This window comes from Mya arenaria, chromosome 1, assembly GCF_026914265.1.
Source record: "Mya arenaria isolate MELC-2E11 chromosome 1, ASM2691426v1".
NCBI classification, from domain to species: Eukaryota; Metazoa; Mollusca; class Bivalvia; order Myida; family Myidae; genus Mya; species Mya arenaria.
Genome location: NC_069122.1, coordinates 43,129,980 through 43,145,880, shown reverse-complemented (window position 1 = coordinate 43,145,880; position 15,901 = coordinate 43,129,980). Strand labels below are relative to the sequence as shown.

The window sequence follows — 15,901 nt, the reverse complement described above, 5'->3', positions numbered from 1 at the left end:
GTTAATCAATGCACACCAACCTGGAAAGCTACATGTAAGACATCCTTTGGAAGAGATGAATCTTGCAGTCCGGTACACGGGTGCTGTCTGTTCTTAAATGCCCCGAACAGAAACTGTAATTAAAAAAACATGGTGTTTACAGACAAAAATGAAGATGTCTGCTTTAAAACAAAGCCTAGTATTTCATAAATGTGAAGAGAGTTGATTGGGGGGAAAACATCGAAGTCCACAAATGAATCATCAGCTAAACAAGATGTGCAGTGCATGTCCGACAGGGGGAAGGGAAAGGGTAATTTCAGATTTCAATGTGGGCCGACACAGTATTGTGCCTCGCAAAATGTGTACTTGCTTTCTTTGAGTATCTTGAATGGGTTTCAATTTATGGCCAAAGACAATTTGTTACAGAACAACATTGAAAATACCATGGCTATGACAAACCTTTAGCTGTTTTTGAACTACGATATGCATCCCTCTGTATTAGATGCATTAATAAGCAAAAATAACATTGCACAAAACAGCACCATTTTCACCTTAAAAATTATTAAACAAATCAATACAAGATACTATATTGTGTTTTTTTTGCGACTTTTATCAATTGGGCTAGGGCCGTTAGAATTGTGAAAAAAACAAACAAACAGCACGTTAATTGTGAAACCAGATTTATGTTTACCAAACCTGTGAACCCTGGGTGTGGCCAGTAATGACACCTGGTGCATAACTTAAACATTCACAACCAATTTTGTTAATATGAATGCGAAAACTACAGAACTTAAAGCTAACTAGAAATGTGTCCATAGGACACGGATGCCCCCACTTTGATTTTTTGTCACAGAAAATAAGCCATAATGATTATTCAGGATAATCTGAGGGCCCTAACTCCTAAATGATTAAGGCGATTTCCATGGCTATCGAACTTGATCAAGATATTATGGTCACAAACATGTGTTAAAAGTTTGGTGAGGATTGGACAAACAGTTTTCAAGAATTAGATCGGAAACAATCTTCGGGACGTATTTTTCAAGTCTTTTTTTGCAAATAAAGGGCCGTAACTCCTAAATGACAAAAGCGATTTCCATGGCTATCGAACTTGATCAAGATATTATGGTCACAATCATGTATGTAAAGTTTGGTGAGGATTGGACACATACTTTTCAAGAATTAGATTGGAAACATATATTTTTGAAGTATTTTTGGCAAAAAAGGGCCGTAACTCCTAAATGACTAAAGCGATTTCCATGACTATCGAACTTGATCAAGATATTATGGTCACAAACATGTGTTTAAAGTTTGGTGAGGATTGGACAAACGGTTTTCAAGAATTAGATCGGAAACAATCTTCGGGAATTTTTGGCAAAAAAGGGCCGTAACTCCTAAATGACTAAAGCGATTTCCATGACTATCGAACTTGATCAAGATATTATGGTCACAAACATGTGTTTAAAGTTTGGTGAGGATTGGACAAACGGTTTTCAAGAATTAGATCGGAAACAATCTTCGGGACGTACGTACGTACGTACGTACGTACGGACAGACGTACGTACGTACGGACAAGGGCAACCCTATATGCCGCCACTTTGTGGGGGCATAAAAAAATGGCCTTTGGGCTTTCAACAAGAACAAGGCAGAGTAATTCACAAAATTAGCTGCAGAAACAAAAAACAAATTGTCTCTCAAAATCCTAGACTTGCAAATTGTCTCCCTTAACTCTAGACTTGAATTTACATGTACATGTAAATTTGGCTAAAAATAGAATTCGCTCATGCAGACCTGGCTAAAAATAGAGAGCATTTCTTTAAAACTTTCATGGCCCATAATCTAGGCATTCATGGGCGGATCTGGCTGGTTTTCGAAAGGAACCGAGCTCTAATGGATATCTAGATACTGTACAAGTTTCATTGAGATACAATAAAAACTGAAGATTGTATCGTGTTCACAAATTGTTTACAACCAATTGTTTACACAATAGCATTTTTTTATACTATCAAGGGCCATAATCTAGGCATGCATGGGCGGATCTGGCTGGTTTTCGAAAGCAACCCAGCTCTAATGGATATCTAAATACTGTACAAGTTTCATCGAGATACAATCAAAACTGAAGACTGTATTGTGTTCACAAGCAATTGTTTACAGACGCACGACCGCACGACCGCACGGATGCACATACTACGTACACATTACCATCGCATAAGCTCTTCTAAAAACAAGACTTAAAAACCATGAATATCACATAACACATGTAGAAAGTGCTGGCAATGTGACTATTTCTCTTTTGTTTTCAGTGAAATAGAATGTTGTTTTTACTGCAATTTGATATATTAAGTGCTTTTAAAGGAAATGTTTTTCATTTTGCTTAACAAAAGTAACGAAGCTTTCACTATGCATGGCTAAACATCTTTGTGTTTGTGTCACCTAAATGTCTTCATGATTTCATGTTAATTTCCAATTCCCGCAAATTAATTGGAACTTTTCATAATGTTATTAAAGCATAAAAGAAACAAAACAAGAGATGTTTGTCAAACATTATGCCCCCCCCCCCCCCCCCCTGAGCGCCATGTTGTCAGGATTATATGGACAATTGAATGAAATATGCATGGACCGAAATGACAGCTGATTTGTTGCCATTAAGGCAGTTTTCAGATTATGACCATTAAAGTGTGAGGATAGAGTGTGTTATGACCATGACCTTTGACTCTATGAACTCAAAATCCAGAGTCATCAGCTGGTCACCAGAAATCTAAATGTCAAGTTTGAGGGCCATGGGTGCAGGCATTGTCAAGTTATCACACAGACAAGTTTTTTTCGTTCAAGGTCACTGTGACCTTGACCTTTGACCCAATGACCCCTTAAATCATAAGGGGTCATCTACAAGTCAGATGCAACGCCAAGTCAAGTTTGAAGGCCATGGGTTCAGGCATTGTTGAGTTATCACTCTGACAACCTTTTACCATTAAAGATCACTGTGACCTTGACCTTTGGCTCTATGAATCCTAAAATCAATAAGGGTGATCTACTGGTCAGGCTTAACATCCATGTCAAGTTTAATGATCATAGGTTCAGGGATTGTTGAGATATCAGAGGGAGAAGATTTGTTAACTCTTTTGCGTTAAAGGTTACTGTGACATTGACCTTAGCCTGATGACCCCCAAAGTTGATAGGGGTCATCTACTGGGCAGGCCCAACCTTCATGTCAAGTTTGATGACCATAGGTCCAGGAATTGTCAAGGTCGCTTTCAAGGTCACTGTGACCTTGACCTTTGACCCCTAAAATCAATAGGGGTCATCTACTGGTCAGACCCAACCTCAATGTCAAGTTTGAGGGCCATGGGTGCAGGCATTGTCAAGTTATCACTCGGATAACCTTTTACCATTCCAGGTCACCGTGACCTTGAACTTTAGCCCAATGACCCCAAAAATCAATAGGGACCATCTTCTGGCCAGGCCCAACCTCCATGTCAAGTTTGAGGGCCATTGGTGCAGGCATTGTTGAGTTATCACTCGGACAAGCTTTAAAATTATTTTACCATTAAAGGTCACTGTGACCTTGACCTTTGACCCGATGACCCCCAAAATCAATAGGGGTCATCTACTGGTCAGACCCAACCTTCATGTGAAGTTTGATGACCATACGTCCAGGAATTGTTGAGTTATCACTCGGACAAGCTTTGGTCTACCGACGGACCGACCGACCGACCGACATACCGACATACCTGTGCAAAGCAATATACCCCTCTTCTTCGAAGGGGGGCATAACAATTTTTAAATCTCAGTGTAAGATAAAAAATTAGTTTACTTGAAGGATTACAGCAAATCGTATTTTCACTCCAAACTATTGCTTTCACAGTGATAGTAATTGTTTTTTTTACCATATCTGCAAGCTTACTTAGCAATAAATAGCGTGTGTATAATGAAATATACTTGTAATTTATCCATAAGTAACTTATTGCAAGGATCCATACATAACTTATTGCACAGATCCACACAGTATCTATTGTACAGATCCACACAGTACTTATTGTACAGATCCATGTTACTTATTGCACGGATCCACACGGATATTATTGCACAGATCAATACGTCACTTATCGCACGGATCCAAACAATATGTATTGCACGGATCCACACAGTACTTACTGCATGGATCCACACAGTACTTATTGTATGGATCCACGTTACTTATTGCACAGCATCATATGGTACTTATTGCACGGATCCATATGGTACTCATTGCACGGATCCACACAGTACTTATTGCACAGATTCACATGATACATATTGCATGGATCAACACAGTAATTATTGCATGGATCCATATGGTACTTATTGCATGGATCAAGATGGTACTTATTGCACGGATCCATATGGTTCTTATTGCATGATTCCACACAGTACTTGTTGCACAGATCAACACAGTACTTATTGCACGGCTCCACACAGTACTTATTGCATGGATCCATTAGGTACTTATTGCACAGTAGGATCCCTGCCTATCTGGTGACCGCTCCGATATAAACATTCATGTTTATACAAACAGTCTCCAACATGGAACATAATTTTTTTTATTAAAGCGGCACTTTCATAGATTGACAGTTTTGACATAAATTTGTTTTTATTTTTATCTCCGAATCAGCTTATTTTGGTATCAATGCCTTCAATTCAGTCATGTTAGATAACTCACAATAGAACAGATCTCAACTGAAACATTTGGAAAACTTGCCGAAAATTTCAAATTTTTAAATTTTATCAACGCTTTTAGCCATAAAATATATTTTGAAGGTAAATATGAAAAACTGCGATAAGATTTTTTTCAGCAGTCTTCTTTCACTGGTTTTCAGGCACTGACACAAAAACTAACTCATTCCAAGTCAAAAAATAAAATAAGTTGTCAAAACGACCAATCTGTGAGAGTACATCTTTAAGACAAGCTTGAAATATTACCAGAATCATGGCTTTGTGGGAGAATCATCATAGGTCTGCAAAATATACGACAATCCTGTTTCACCAACAAGAATCTTCTGGGGAATGAAGGTCGCCACCTTAAAAACAAACAATCAAAGAGTTAGACATTTTTTGCATTTTTCAAACCCTCTCACTGCAGACAATGGTTTTCAGCTGAGCCACATATTCAAATTTGGAGACTTATCTATAATAAAAGATTCTTCGGCTTGCTTTCAAATTCACATTAACGTTGCAATCTCATGAATGTACTTAAAAAGCGGTCCTTAAATTCGCAACATTTTAAACAGCATAAACTATGAACAATAGACTATGTATGTCCCATTTTGTAACCCAGGCGCATTAGTTATTTTTACATGCCAAAAAGTAGATCTGATGACCGAAATTAATTTATATATTGTACTGGGGCCTGTATGCCTGTGGCCTCCAGTCTAAAAACAATCATAAAAAGGAAGTAACATCCATGGCATACACTGATGTTAAATGATGGAACTCATTAACAAGAAAACATATGACTTCAATAAACTTTGAATATGATAAAGACACATATGAACATAAGTATTAAGGATGACAAGTGAAACAGGCAATCAAACTACATTATGACAAATATGTGATTGGTGTTAAATATTATTTAGAAGTATTATTGTGTGTTTGAGTCTGTAAGTTTTTAGGTTTCATCAAAATCCTTCAATGGGGTATTACTCATACAGAGCGGTAAAAACCAGTTCTAAAATTAGATCTTTTGACCTTGAAGTGTGACCATGACATTGAGCATGCTTGAATTGTGGATTCTTCATGTTGTCAGTATAAGATTTTAAGCAAGTTTTTCAAGGGGTTAAGGAGATACGGAAATCTATAAAACCTTGAACTGTTGCGCCTGGAATGTGGTAAGCTTATTGTTTCAATGTGGTGAACATCTGACTGAAGTTTCACGTAAATCCTACAAGGGGTTTACAAAATGGAGAGCAAACATAAAACTTATGGATCAGACATTAATCCTTGACCTGTGACCTTGAGCTTGCACACCATGAATGTAGGTTCTGCATGATGTTATGATGTTTCAAAATCCAGCCCTACATGTATTAATAATGTCCATTCCTTTTCCTCAAATGTATGGCAATCTCAGCCCTATTGCTGAATCCATCTCTATGTCCATTCCATTGCCTCAAATGTATGGCAATCTCAGCCCTATTGCTCAAATTCATCACTATTAGTATTACTCATATAGATGGCAATATCTACCCTTTCTACTAAATGAATAGCAATGAACTCAAATATATGGCAATCTCAGCCCCATTGCGTAAATCCATCTCTATTATTATTACTCATATGCATGGCAATATACACCCCTTTTTACTCAAATGAATAGCAATGAACTCAAATGTATGGCAATATCAATCCACATTACTCAAATGAATGGCAATGTATATCCCTATTACTAGGCAATACCAATCCCTATTTAATACTCAAATGTACGGCAATATCTTTCCTTTAACTTAAATGTATGGCAATGTATATACCCCTATTACTCAAATGTATTGCAATATCTATCCCCTTTACTCAAATGAATGGCAATATACATCCTTATTACTCAAATGTATGAACATGTGTTTATCCCTATTACTCAAATGTATGGCAATATTGAGTAAGGCAATATCTTTCCTATTACTTAAATGTATGGCATTATCTATCCCTATTACTCAAATGTATGGCAATATTTTTCCATAGTACTCAAATGTATGGCAATGTCAATTCATATAACTCAAATGCATAGCAATATCTATCCATATTACTCAAATGTATGGCAATGTCTATCCATAGTGCAAGTGTTTGGCAAGATCCATCCTTTTTGGGCTATTACTCAATGTATGGCAATATTAATCCATAGTATGAAAATGTATGGCAATATACATCGTTGTTACTCAAATGTATGTCAAAATCCATCCATATTGTCGAAATTCCTGGCAATATCTATTCATAGTACTTAAATGCTTGGCAGTATCAATCTCATATAAGCTGTTACTCACTGACTATGAAAGCTCAATCCCCGAATCCATGATTTGTAGGCAAAGTGGAATAATCTCTGTGTTAAGCAGGAAGTTGATCACTTCTTGTTCATCTGTCTGTGTGGGAAATAATAATTTTGTTATGGAAAATAGTAATACCTTTTTTCATACCATAAAAGAGCATAACTCAATGATTGCTGAAGCGAGAATTTTGGGCCTTGCTACACATGTGTATCTTGTCATTGGTAACATGTGTTTTAACAGTTTTAAGCAGTGGCTAAGGTAAATGTTTTGAGTGTAAACCACCCAAAGGTATAACTCAACAAATTATGGGACTTACTGCACATGTTGTGATTCTGCACTGTTTTATGTGCTTAACTGGGCATTCTTTTAAGTTATGCGGAATTGCTTGTCAGAATCAATAAAAAACATGTATAAAACTTCTGATACATCACTATTAATATCAAAACCAAACATTTTATTTCAAGCCAATATGGAGCCAATTAGAACAAGACAAACAATGCTACACCAAACAGACTACAAACATATAAGGATATGGTAATCAAGAAATCAGGGGTTTTCTTAAGCGGACGCCCGCTTGCCCGCGCCGGGTTAAAATCGCTGCGGGCAAGTGATTTTCCAAACCAGGTAGCCCGCCGGGCAAGTGAGCTTTCGTAGTGAACGCTTTCCGGTAGTTTTATTTTATTTTTCTTTGGGTTAAAATATTTCCTAACAAGCATAAGTTAAACCAATTTTGATTGGTTATTGGAGTTTAAAAAGCCAATCAAATGAATCGTAACGTATAATGTTCGTCAGCCTTGGCAAGATGGCGGACGGAGACAAACTGGCCGAAACTGAACACTTTTTTCTCAATTTTCTCTAAAAGTAAACAAAAACTATCGATAATAAAAGAAAAAGAAAATACGAAAAAGATAGCAGAAAGAGAATCTTTCAATCTTCCTGGTTCAACGAATTTAAATGGTTAGAATACGAAAATCATCCCATGAAATGTAAAGCTGTACGAAATATGATGATGTTCAGTTCTTTTGTTACTGGTTCAAACTTTTTTCGAAAACACTCATTAAAGGCTCATGAAGAATCGCAAGGTCATTGTAAAAATGAAATGATAGAAAATGCAAAAAATCGATCAGAAGTGACAGTGAGGCTATGGCTGGATGATGCTTGTTTGAAAATAAAATGTAGCAGTTAAGATCTGTTAAATGTTATTCTTTGTGTTTATTAATAAATATCATTGCCTTTAATACAGATTGACTAAAATGGTATACATATAAACATTTGCAAAGATCGGGCAACAAAATTTCACAGGGGGCAAGTAGATGTTCAAATTGACTTGCCCCCAGGGCAAGTGAAAGTCAAATCATTAGGAAAACCCCTGAGAAATGTTTGGTTACCATCTGAAAGATGTCTGTGAAACATACATGTAATTCACTGATTACAAGCTCCCAAGCTCAAATTAATCCCCACAGGTATAAACCAGAGAGCAAAATGGAATGTTTTAAGTTTCAAGGGACTATGACATGCTTCATCAATTTTTACCTATAAGTTACAAAGAAATAGGTCAGCAAAAGCTTTATTCTTTCATCGAATACTACAATCAGGGTGGATATAAAGAATGTTTCATTTTATACATATATCCTTAAATCCAATACTTGAGCTGGGTTCGATAAATAACTTTTAACCAAGACAATTTCGTACCTTGACAAGTACTCCTATAACTCCAAGACTAGTAAGACAAAGATACTTAAACGGCCTCGTCTTGCTCACCGTGTGTAAAAAGGGGTACAGAAACAGTGGTATGTTGGCTGAAAAACGTGTTCATGTACTGAATCAAGGGGTATCAGCAGATTCAAAGGGATTCACTCACCGATTGTATGCTCCCAACATTTTTTTTAACTTTGTTAAAGTTGAATTTATATGCACACTTATATTTATTTATAAGCAAACAGCAAATGGCATTTTGACATTTGGACAAGAGGGTTACTAGCGCTCTTTGCCATATTATGTCACCATACTAACAGGACCTTATCAGTTGTAACTTGACATTGCTATACAGACAAGCTATCACTGGATTACAGACAAGCTATCACTGGATTACAGACAAGCTATCACTGGATTACAGACAAGCTATCACTGGATTACAGACAAGCTATCACTGGATTACAGACAAGCTATCACTGGATTACAGACAAGCTATCACTGGATTACAGACAAGCTATCACTGGATTACAGACAAGCTATTACTGGAATACAGACAAGCTATCACTGGATTACAGACAAGCTATCACTGGAAAACAGACAAGCTATCACTGGATTACAGACAAGCTATCACTGGATTACAGACAAGCTATCACTGGAAAACAGACAAGCTATTACTGGAATACAGACAAGCTATCACTGGAAAACAGACAAGCTATCACTGGATTACAGACAAGCTATCACTGGATTACAGACAAGCTATCACTGGAAAACAGACAAGCTATTACTGGAATACAGACAAGCTATCACTGGAAAACAGACAAGCTATCACTGGAAAACAGACAAGCTATTACTGGAATACAGACAAGCTATCACTGGAAAACAGACAAGCTATCACTGTAAAACCGACAAGCTATTACTGGAATACAGACAAGCTATCACTGGATTACAGACAAGCTATCACTGGAAAACAGACAAGCTATTACTGGAATACAGACAAGCTATCACTGGATTACAGACAAGCTATCACTGGAAAACAGACAAGCTATCACTGGAATACAGACAAGCTATCACTGGAAAACAGACAAGCTATCACTGTAAAACCGACAAGCTATCACTGGAATACAGACAAGCTATCACTGGAAAACAGACAAGCTATCACTGGAATACAGACAAGCTATCACTGGATTACAGACAAGCTATCACTGGAAAACAGACAAGCTATTACTGGAATACAGACAAGCTATCACTGGATTACAGACAAGCTATCACTGGAAAACAGACAAGCTATCACTGGAATACAGACAAGCTATCACTGGAAAACAGACAAGCTATCACTGTAAAACCGACAAGCTATCACTGGAATACAGACAAGCTATCACTGGAATACAGACAAGCTATCACTGGAATACAGACAAGCTATCACTGGAATACAGACAAGCTATCACTGGAAAACAGACAAGCTATCACTGGAAAACAGACAGGCCATTAATACATTAAGTGACAACAACAGGGAGTTATTTCTTGAGAAAGGTGAAGAGTACCGGTTTTAACTGTTGAATTTTAGGATTTTAAACAAATAAAATTATTTAAATCCGATTTAATAGAATTTTATTTAGTTAGTTAGAAGTGTTGACACTCTTCAAAAGGAACACATAATACTGGATAAGTTACTAAACAGTTAGCTGCTATTAAGGGGCTTAAAACAGTTCAAGAAATAAGCCATGTTATATGTATATGATAGATTTGTACACTATATGGACCATACCAGTGAGGAAGGCTGAGTGTGTCTCAGGATGTGACGCCACACACTGTAGGAGAGCCAGAGCATTACACACTCTATTGGACTGGTGTGCCTAAAAGTTAAAACAACAAGTATGTTTTTAAGGTTCAACTTCTTGTTCTCAAAATACAAAAAATAAGCCTTTGGCCAGTAGAGCTAAAAAACCCTGATCTATTTCTACAGACAATTCCCCACTTTAAAGTTCATTGCTTTTGCTTTAAAATTAAGAAACAATGTCAAAATCATTCTAGGATGAAATTGAAATTTGTTTACAAAAAAGTTTGTCCAGATTTAAAAGCACGAGAGAGAGTGGGTTAAAAAATGTTGTCAAATTCATACAAGAACAATGATGTGTATCTTCAAATTTCAACTCAAGGTCAGATTTTTATTGCTTAATAAAAAGAAAATAGGTCAAAAGGTCACCACCAAAGTCATCGAAGGCATGGCTCCACTTGTTGTTATAATGTTTTCCATATTACCTTGTAATTAATTCTCAGAAGCAACATTTTTTGGCAAGTTGATTTTTTGAGACCAAATTGGTTTAAATCATAATCCAATGTAACGTCCATTTCCACGTACCGTTAGATGTGGCGGTGTTATTGCAGGGTACACATGCACTATTCCCTGCAACAGGGCTGCCACTGTCCCAAAACTGTGCCATAACATCGGAGCCAGGTCGGGCACAACATCCCTCTTTTTGCTACAAAATCAGTACATGCGCCATAAGTTAATATTTACCATTTTTGGGTATGACCAAAATACCTGAAAATATCCTCATGTACTTAATATTACCAAATGATCTTGTCAAATTATGGTACTCTCGTATCGTTCTAATTATATAGTTTTCATATATAATATCATGTATACTATAAATCAGTATTTTTTTATCAAATACACCAATTTTCTAAAAACAAATACAAGTAGATTGCTATGAACTTCTTTTGAACAATATAAACAAACCTTTCAACAACTCTATTATTTTTAACAGTTTGCATACTTCACAAACAATTTTCAGGTTCTTGTGTTATAAATCAAACATGTTTAACCAACCTGAGTTCCTGGAGAGCGTTCTCTCGTGTGTCAGGGCTCGTTAGCTCCCCGATCCACTGATAAACCTTCTCTCTTTCAGCTTGTGACATGAAAGAACCGGTCATCAGACTTCCAGACCCAGAGGTGGGGGAGCAGCTCCAGGGTTCATCATGCGAGACTTTAGAATGAATACAGGACTACATGTAGTTATTGAAACAACAATTTTTTATTCTGTTTCTACGATTTTTTCACCCGCAAGGCCAAAACAGAAACAAATAAAAAATCAGTCTATCAAGCCCCAATACGATTAAGCCTTAAAGGTCTGTGCAATTTGACAACTTGGATAATAACATGATTTGCATATTACTTGGTTTTTGGGGAAAAATAAGGTGAAGTACTTGGACAGTTGAATCAAAATTTGTACAGAAGAGAGACTTAGTAAAACCAATTATGGTTAATTCTCAATTCTGTGATTTACTCACTGTTTATGAATTTCATCACTCCTTATTTTGTATGTATGTTAAGCATTTCTGTAGGTCAAATGCTTATTTTAATACTTTGTTCAATTTTTTCTGCAATAAATACGGGTTGAACCAAATTTGTATTCCCAAACCAAACAGAAATCACCAAACCTCTTTGTCAGACAGGAGGTCTTAAGTCATTATTTTTGTCAGACTGGACATATTTTTGTAAGACCTCCTATCATACTTGCCATACTTCAGGAAGTATTACCAGAGGGTTATGTAGACAGAAGCTTTATGTGTATTGCCATGGCTACTGGTCATTGAAGGGCTACTATGGAAAAAATGGTAGCCACATAAGAGTTGTTTATAGTAGTGTGCAGGCTTTGGGCAGGAAAAACAATATATAATAATACACTTTTCAGGAGGGGAATTGGACCATTGTTTACATGTGTATATACTTTTTTTACATAATTGTTTAATGTTGAATGATTCCCTATAAAAGTTTGTATCAACAACATTTACTTATGTGACTACAGCTATTAAAATGTTTTGTTCAATTCAATAAACAATTGTTAAGATGGGGGAAGGGGTAGTCATTCTAAAATGCCGTCCAGGCTTTTTTTTTTAATGATGGTTAGCCTGGACGTCATTCATAATAAAATTCGTAAACATGTTCAAAATGCCGATCAGAATTTGGTTGCAAATTTATTGAAATTATTCCAATTTAGTCAATTAAAACAAAAAAAGAACATTTTACCTGTTAAAACTAATCCTTTTTACATCAATTGCACTATATATTATAAAATAATCACGTTCCGAATTGTTAAAACAACATACATTTTCAAACACCATCAAAATTCACCAAACACCATTGTTTTTGTTAACGAATGTAGCGAGAATATCCAAATGCATTTTCTTTTCTCTGCTTAAGGTTACACATGACTATTAGTTACTTTAGTACAGCTTAGTACGAGCTGAAGTGTCATTGGCAGTAGTTTTGTTAAGGCAACATATTGTAAACCTGTAAATTATTCAAAATAAATTAAGAATGAAATGTTTACAAACATTTATTACTTTTGTTAGCATATTGGAACAAGGACATTTAGTTTTTGCAAAATGAATCAAATAGCAATATCATTAAGTTTGTGGAATGTTATCATGCAAAGTATGGGAAGAATTTTCATTTGCATGCATGGCATTTTTTTCAGTTCGTATCATTATTTTCTATTCTTGTAAGTTACCCCTCATTTGAGCTCACTTGGATGTCTTTGAACTTTTGTATGCTTAATATTCCTTTGTTTGGTTTCTTTAAAGCATCCAGATTCTGACACACAACAAAAAAACTTTTTTAAGTACTGCTTGTCACAAACTTGTGGTAAGAGCAACCTCAGGTACCAACTGGTGATTGTACCAGCTCTCTCCTCCTTACCTTTTTCCTACCAGTAGGCGAGTAAGTTTTCTGGTGTTCCCGAGTGAACGACCATTTGTATGTATGTTGACAAAAACCTGCCATGACGGTTTGAAATTCTGCAATTATTTGGAGGTTTTTGATTGCCATCTTTTGACATAAAAACATTTCTACATTTCTTTCCCACACGCACCTAGCCTCCCGTCTAAAAACGACCATACATTATAAATACTATATGTGTGCTTTTACTTTGTATGACAGAAATTAGAATACTGGGTAAAATTACCGGTTTGCCTTTATAAGCTTTGTTAAATTTTATAGCGTCTCTTTGAACCGCTGGCGCGTTCATGTCACAAACTGGGCATATGACCTTCTATAAGATGACATTTTAAATGTAAAGTCAGCGAAGATTGCACAAGTGTCCCATAACAACCCGAGGTATATTCTATAAGAGCATGAAGGCCAATTCTCACGCAGAGTCCCGGCTTTGTCATGTTTTAACCCCTTAAACACATAAGTGTTACTTCTGTTTACCAATATAGTTCTTTTAAAAACACACACAAGAATTCTAACTCTAGTTCTTTTCCTGTAAGCTTGACGATAAAAGCACTCTAGTCGGAAAAAAAGCAAACAACAATGTTCTGTAATTATGTTTTTCTATCAATTCCTTTAAAAATAGTAATTTCCTGAAGATTCCCTTTAGTTGAGTTTTGTATAGGTTTTCTGATGTGAGGAATAAGGTATTTGTTAATATAAATATCATCATGAAACATATGTTCTAGCGAAACTATATATATACACATAATAAATTGATAAGTCAGCAAAATCTCTGATAATTGTAAACTTGGATTGTCGTGTTGAAGTCAAATTTTGATTAATAGGTTACACAATAAAACATTTTGATTCACTTAGTGTAACAATGCCGTTGATATACATGTTGTTTTTTAATATTTAGTCTTATTTTAAATACATGTGTATAATAGTATGCATTGTCCACATTGCCCATAGAATAGTTTGTAAATACATCTTGAATCCTGTATGTGACGATAAATGTTTTTCAAATTCATTAAGTACAAAAGTGTGGTAACTGAAAATGATAGTGTTAGGGGAAGGTAATCCATACTAAAAATACTACTTCAGATTGAAACCTTAAAGTATAGTTGTGTGTAACCTTTTTTCTTTTTGGCAGTAAGAAAGCTCCTGTCAACTGAAATCAGGTATTTAAATTACTTTTTTGAAGAAATAGCTTGTGAATTTGCAAAATGGATATGGTTATTGATAAGAATTAATGTATTTATTGGCAGTCTTAAGCAACAGAATACAAATGAAGACCATTTCATTTCATAGACAGTTTTTACATGTTTACGAATTTTGTTATGAATGACGTTCCAGGCTAACCATCATTAAAAAAAAAAGCCTGGACGGCATTTTAGAATGACTAGGGGAAGGGGTTAAAATATCAAAATTAATTTTACTCTCTACTCTGTTTCTCGAGGATTAACCTGTACGTGTGTCCATTTTTTAGGAGTCATGAGAAAGAAGCCGTTGTGGGACTCCAACCAACAACCTCTTGGTTCTATCAGTCTTATCTAGATTGGTTTGATATAATAAAAGTTTGATCGGGAGTGTTCAACCATTCAATATGTCACGGAAATATATGACATATATCCATTCATTAACGTTGGCGATTAATGTTAGCTTTTTGTTTTTATTTAAAAGAAATGTTGCGTGTCACTATACATTTACCTGATTTGCTGCAATGTCACTGATTATCTCTTCAATAACTCCATTTATTTGTGTTAAATGTTAGCAATATTTCCTGTCGGTGTTATGCTTTTTTCATGATTTGATAAATCATCCTACTGGGTTAAATTACACCATTATTAAGTTATACATTATAACGAATCAAACACCACGTAGCGGTTACTTCCCTTTGCTATACATGATCACTGTCGTTATACCATGTGATGATGGTAAAGTTATACCGTACAAAATATGTTTTTATTTGAATATTATGTGTTGAGACATGAAACGTGAAACAAACACGTAGTACTTTCATGTTTAGGCAAAGCAGAGGGGAAGGCAATGAGATAGAAATAAATAATTCATTACCTCGATCTTTGTAAGTCATGGCAAACTGTCGTCTTTTCATTATTTATGACTATCGTTGGTTTCTGCGTGTTTTATTTATCTTTTTTCAATAGTACATGGTGTCCGTCTTTATAAAAGAGCTGGATATAATCTCACACAAGTTGTATAAGATGGCAATTAAAACAAATACTACATGTATAAAGAGCATAAGGGTGTTATCTCACTGTAGCATGCAAGTCATGGGCGTCTCGCTGTGGCACGGCAATCATGATCGTCTCTCGGTTGCGTGATTAACATGAGCGACCCACAGTAGCATGCAAGTCATTGGTGTCTCGCTGATCTGTCGCATGGTTAGCAGGAGCCTCTTAATTTTTCATAGAGTCATGTACGTCTTGCTATGAGACGACAATCATGAGCGTCTATCGATTGCATGACAACAACGAGAGACTCA

General features: G+C 35.9%; 1 pseudogene; it reads right to left on the bottom strand.

The window, feature by feature from the left end:
- Positions 1 to 5: 5 nt before the first annotated feature.
- LOC128227380 (CCR4-NOT transcription complex subunit 9-like) lies at positions 6 to 15,196 on the bottom strand (annotated as a pseudogene).
- Between the last annotated feature and the right edge of the window lie 705 nt (positions 15,197 to 15,901).